The sequence below is a fragment of the Nicotiana tabacum genome, chromosome 5 (genome assembly GCF_000715075.1).
Source record: "Nicotiana tabacum cultivar K326 chromosome 5, ASM71507v2, whole genome shotgun sequence".
In the NCBI taxonomy this organism is placed as follows: Eukaryota; Viridiplantae; Streptophyta; class Magnoliopsida; order Solanales; family Solanaceae; genus Nicotiana; species Nicotiana tabacum.
The window spans coordinates 5,499,913-5,506,153 of NC_134084.1; the positions used below are offsets into that span (position 1 = coordinate 5,499,913).

At 37.8% G+C, this 6,241-nt stretch overlaps 1 pseudogene; it reads right to left on the reverse strand.

Annotated features, from left to right (window-relative positions):
* Positions 1-513: 513 nt before the first annotated feature.
* On the reverse strand, positions 514-4,723 carry LOC107776680 (uncharacterized; annotated as a pseudogene).
* Positions 4,724-6,241: the final 1,518 nt, after the last annotated feature.

Consider the following 6,241-nt stretch of genomic DNA (forward strand, 5'->3'; position numbering starts at 1 on the left):
TTGTTATCACGATACATCACATTTTTTGCCTCCTTAAGAATAAGAATTGCGATGATCAAGTGGATCAGGTTGTAGTAGCCTCGTTCTATCATTGGGAATGAATAGCGTTATAGATATCAAATCCTAACAAAGTACTCCCTCTATTTTATTTATTTATATGACAATACGGAGTTTAAAAAAGAAAGACTTTTGGCACATACCTAAAGTAACCTTAAAACTTGTACTCTTAAACAACGATGATTTTTTAATGACTATAGGCACATTCATTAAGGGAAAAATGAGAAGTTAAAATAAAGGATTTTCAAATATAGTAAAGGTAACGTTTTTCTAAAACAAACTTAAAAGGAAAGAGGGTCATATAAAACCAGGAGTACAAGTCATTTATCAATCTTGATTATAAGACCGTATCTCATGTACAGCTAATCAAAGGAAAGTGATTCACTTTGCAGCTCAGTTGATAGACCTTTTCTTGACAACAACAAACAAAAAAGAGGAAAAAAGAGCGGCAGAAGTTTGTAGACAACAACAGTTCATTCAGTGACTGATCTGTACAGACTGCCTGCACTCGATGTAGTCGATTTGACCTATATAAAGTTGAATAATTTTTAAAAAAATATGTCTAAGCTAGCTTCAAACTGATTGCTAAGTAAAGGGTACAGAATATCGCACCTACTGATACCTTGACCTGCCTCAGAATACATGTTCCTTGAGCATCTACTCTACAGAAATGTGAATGTCCGTGCTGAATGATGGGCATATCATGGGCCAACTGGTTTTCTATCCCAAGCCTCCCTCGCTCCAACCAAATCCGGGCGGTATCTCTTAGCTAGAACTTCTACTTGTACGGCAAATGACTTATTTTCATGTTGACTTAGCTGACGAACCATTTGGTTCCATCTTTTTCGACACAACTCTCCACTTCTGTGGTCAAGAAGATTGTCCCAATCCACGTCCTCTATGCAGCTTGCATCCAGTTCAAAAAGGGCATCAATTAGGCGATAGTCATCAGTATCTGCCCATTCACCTGCAGCCACCATCGGTGATGTTAATTGTCTGTACCATTTGTTGCAGCAATTTAGAGCAATCCTGGTGGACAATTTGTCACTAATTTCACTCCAGCAAATATTATCCCGTAACATCCCATGCTTAGATTTCTTCTCTTCAAAAAGCTTCAGTTGCAGATTAGCGTTTAGCAAATCAAACAAAGTCTGGATCTCCTCCTGAGCCCAATTTCCTTTTTTGAGATTGTCCAGTTTTATCCTATGCCATGCATTTCCCACATGTACCCTATCTTTCCCAAGTTCATCAGCCAAGATCTTCCACTTGGGCCCATGTTCTCCATAGAACTTTCGTACCATCTCATACTTTTCTTCAGTCCATTTACCCTTCTCACCCATTCTAAACAAACGTTGTGCACGTTTATAAACTGCTATATAAGGCCTGTATGGTATAGCCTTCCATATCTTTTTCCAGCAGCCCCTTAATTCAGGGATAGATTTAGAGTCCAACACTTTTGGCAACCCGTCTCCGCCCAAGTTATGTACCTCGATGTATCTATAAACAGCGTCTTTGACAATTTCATCTTCTTCTTTTGTGAACCATTTGCCGTACAGTAATTTTTCTTTATTAATTTCATGCTTCTCATCACTTGGATAACTGGATGGAGGGAAAACCTGTACCTCACCTGTAAATCTCACTCTTTTATCACTCTTTTCATGTGAAAGATCTTTACAATTGTGTCCTTGTCTTTTTCCTCTTTCTGATGTTAGCATCATCTATTTTGCTATCTTCTATCTCTTCTATGGTTGAAACATCACCTTGATTGACTCCAGTCACAATATCTACCCGTCCATCCTCTTTTTTCCTCTTTTCCTTTTTCCTTTTCTTCCTCTTCTCCTCGGCTATACCATTTCCACCAGAGCCCTCGCTGAGTGTCTCAACCACTTCACTGTCATGTGTATCACTTCCACTTTTATGAGCAATTGTTTTGGTGTCTACAAGTACATCATGCATTGTATCCTGCTCATTCTTTGATATATTTTTCTTCTTCACAATATTTTTGACAGCATCTTCGCTCCTATCTTTACTGAACTTCCCGGGCTGTTTTCTGTCACCTTTTTCTTTCTTTCTCTTGATGTCACGATCTTCACTTTCTCCGGGTGCTTTAGTTCCCATCTTTTCCTTATCCATTTCTTTCCTGGTCCCTACAGAAGAGAGCTTCTCTTCCTTGAAACATAGATCACGCTCAACAGCTTTAACATCACCTTTTTTCACTTCACAACCATTAGGGGCAGCATTTTTTTTCCTTTTATTGGATTGCTTCTCCAACATCATGTGCACACCAACCTTCTCATCTCCTAGGACCATGCCTCTTTTGGACAATGTCACGTGTGCGTCTTCTTGCAATGCACCAAAATTGGCTTCTCTGCAAAAGGAGAAAGAGATAGAGAAAGAACGGTTAAGAGATTGAGTACACCGCAACCCCCTGATGAGATTACCAGAAGCCATGTAAAAACTATGACCTATCTACTTGTATTTTCTTTACTTTATTTTTATATTACCGACTTATTTCAAGAAATAGCTTTTACAAGATTACCCACATTAACCAACAAGCAGCTGAATGACTGAACTCTGTAGTCTCCAGTTTCTGGATTTCCAATTTTAAAGTTTCAAGTCGCGTAGAAGAGTCAATTAGATTCCGAACATAAAGCAAAGCCTAAAAGAAATGTTTGATCTAACATCTGTATAAATGAAAGACTGTTACAGCTCCCATATTACCATCGCAAATTAAAAGGCTACTCGGTTAAAGCATGGCACTAAAACTCCAAAGATTAAAAAACTATATCCCATCTTGAAGAGCAAAATAAAAATACCTAATCAATTCTAAGGACGAAGGCAAACCCTTCCTGCTCAAAATCAGTCTCTCAAATGAGACCTGCTGTATTTGTGCCTAACTTTCTATGAAACTAGCAAGAGTTAATACTGCTACTCCCTCTGGCTTTCTTCAGACCCATCAAAACAGAAAGAGAGTGAAATATCAAGCTAAGAGGAACAGTGTGAGCTACGACAACTATTACTACTACTATTGTGCCTCAATTTTAAGCTAGTTGAGTCTATTGTGCAAATTCATCAATATCTTAAATGCTTTGTTTGGGTCCATAACATTTCAATACTCCGGACCTGAGGATTATATAACACTAGGGATTCTCTAGTGGTTATATCACTAATATATGAAGAGTCTTCTAGTAAGCACTAATAATTTAGATAGTATCACCTATATGAATTTTCAACTTCCACTGTTTTCCATCTTTTTCTAGATTTGCTTGGATTTCGAGATTTCTAAATCTTTTGAGTCAACTTCTTTTCATGTGATTTTAGGTCTATTTCCTCATTTAGCTTGTTCAATCATCGTGTATTCACTTCTAAGAACTGGTGCATCTAGAAGCCTATGTAACACGTGGCAAGCGCCATTCTATCATGTTATCCTCTACATGTGATTTTAAGTCTATCTCTTCCTCGTTTAACTTCAATCATCATGTTTTCACATCTAGAAGCCGGTGCATCTGGAGGCCAATGTAACACGTGGACCATCTCAGACGACATTCTCTTATTGCACAGGAACGATGTGGCTTTACTTAACCAAAAAATAGGGGGAGGGGGGGGGGGGGTTGATGGTATGAGTGCTTATTTCCCATTGACCCTTGAAAACCTCAATTCATATCAATCTGATGTCCAACACAATCAAAATCTTGCTAAAATCCTACAAGCTTAGCTTTCTTAAAGACAGAAAATTTAAAGCAAATAAACTTCACCACCCTATTAACCACCCCACAATTAGATACCCATCAGATCTAACACCTAATATATTTGATTTCTTTTTCCCTTCTAAAGATGGGCATCAAACTTTGTAAACAACATCAGTGGCGAAGCCACATGGTTATAAGAGTGGTCAGCTTGTCATCCTTCGTCGAAAAATTAAACTGTGTATATGTGTAAAATATTACGTTTTAGAGGTATATAATACATATTGAACATCCTTTGTCGGGTTCACTTCTTTCAGATTTGAATACTCTTGGGTAAATTCCTCGCTTCTCCACTGAACAACATAGCATTAGAAAGACCATCTTTTTTCCTTACCAGAACAAGCTGCAACAAACAGCAATATTATGTTACATTTCAAGACTCAAACTCACATTTAAAGAAAGAAAAAATACTCACCTTATATACCCAGAAACAGTAACCAATCAACTTCGTGAAGCCTAAAACTTCACCAAACTTAGGAGGCATTTGTTCAACACCACTTCTTGCAAAGAGCAAATTTCTAGTTGTTTTTTTAAAACTTTGTTTTTTTTTTAAGTTTATGAAATGTTATGCGAAAAATCTATCAATTTTTTGCAAGAACTTCCTCCAAAGGACACCTTAACATTCGGATAATAGCAAGTGAAAAAAAAAAACTAAAAATCACCGGCTTCAAAAAAAAAAAATTCAAAAGCTTAAAATGTTGAAGTCAAATTTGTGAAACCTGAATGTTCAAAGGCAATGGCGGGCAGCAATGAGAAACAGGCCAAGTGCGAGAGCTTGTGGACGGAATTCGAGCCCTAATTCAGTTTTCTCTCTTGATTCCCTTTAGGCCATAAATAATTGTGTTTGATTCATTTTATATTTGAGGTATTTGATTAGCAGGTAGTTTAAGGGAGAAAGAAACATTCTTTGTGCATACTGAAAGTATATTCAAATGAAAAAATACCATATAGGAAACTATACCCTCAATGTTTAAGGTTTGATATAATTACATTTAGTATACCTAATTACCAATTCTATACCATAAGTTGTTTTAACTATACATTAATTATACCTTATATTACTCCTAAATTAATGGTACCGTATATTCCTCCATATACCCCCACGACACACATACGATTCAAACCATTATTCCTTCTGCTAAAACCAGAAAAACAAAGGTAACCATCTACCATTAACGTCCAAAATCAAGGTTTTTCTCGTACAAAACCAGTCAAAATTGAAGTCAAATCTTCAAAGTTCATACACATTTACCTTCAGCTTCAAATTTTCTCAATGAAGAAGAACAAATCTTCAAAACACAACCCTAAAGAAAATCTAGAATCTAATGTACCTTCTTTCGATTTGGGTGTATTATCACCACATTCACCCAAAAAAACAAGAGAAATCTGCACATGCAATTGTAGATATGAAACATAGTGTTTCTCCGCGTCAAATCAGGGCTAAAGCTAGAACTAAACAAAAACATGATTTCGATGTTGGAGAATCTTCGAGGCCAATCAAACAAGCGGATAGGAAACAAAAAGAGATAGTGTCCGATGATGATTTTGTAGAAGATGTGTGTCACGACCCAATTCCTCGAATTCGATCGTGATGGCGCCTCTCGTGAAGACAAGGCCAGTCAGACCAAAACAGACCACCTCTTTTAAACAGTTAAATACCATAAGTAGTTCTAAAACGTGATATAATAACCATAATTTGCAGAATTAACGATAACAACAGTAGAAACCATCCCGATACAGCCCAAACCGGGGTGTCACAAGTCATGAGCAACTAAGAAATCCGGATACAAGTCTACTGAACACTAAATCCGATACAATAGTTCTAAAAACATGAAAATGATAAGATAAGGGAGGCACGGGACTGCGAACGCCAACAACTACCTCGTAGTCTCCAAATCACTGCCTGGACTGGGAGAATCAACACTTAGGAGCGGACTCTGTGATGCCTGAATCTGCACACATGGTGCAGGGAGTAATGTGAGTACTCCGACTCAGTGAGTAATAATTATAAATAATGGCTAAAAGTATGAAAACACGTAAAGGCACAAAGCAATTCCATATCAAGCAGTAAAATCACTTAAAGCAGTAATCAGTGAAGAAATCAAATGATATCCCTTTTTTTAAACAGGTAATTTAAAAGGTAAATAACAAGTAGAAATCCGCCTTTCGGGCATAGTATCAATTGCTCAGAACAGTATCAGCCCCTCGGGCTCACTCTCAGTACAGTATCAGCCCCTCGGGCTCAGTATCAATCACTTAGAACAATATCAGCCCCTCGGGCTCACTCTCAGATCATAATGGGTACCCACGCTCACTATGGATGTGCAAACTCCGGAGGGGCCCCTTACGGCCCAAGCGCTATATCAATCCATCTCGTGGCATCATCACTCGGCACTCGGCCTCACATCACTCAAGCCACCTCATGACATATAAAGTAT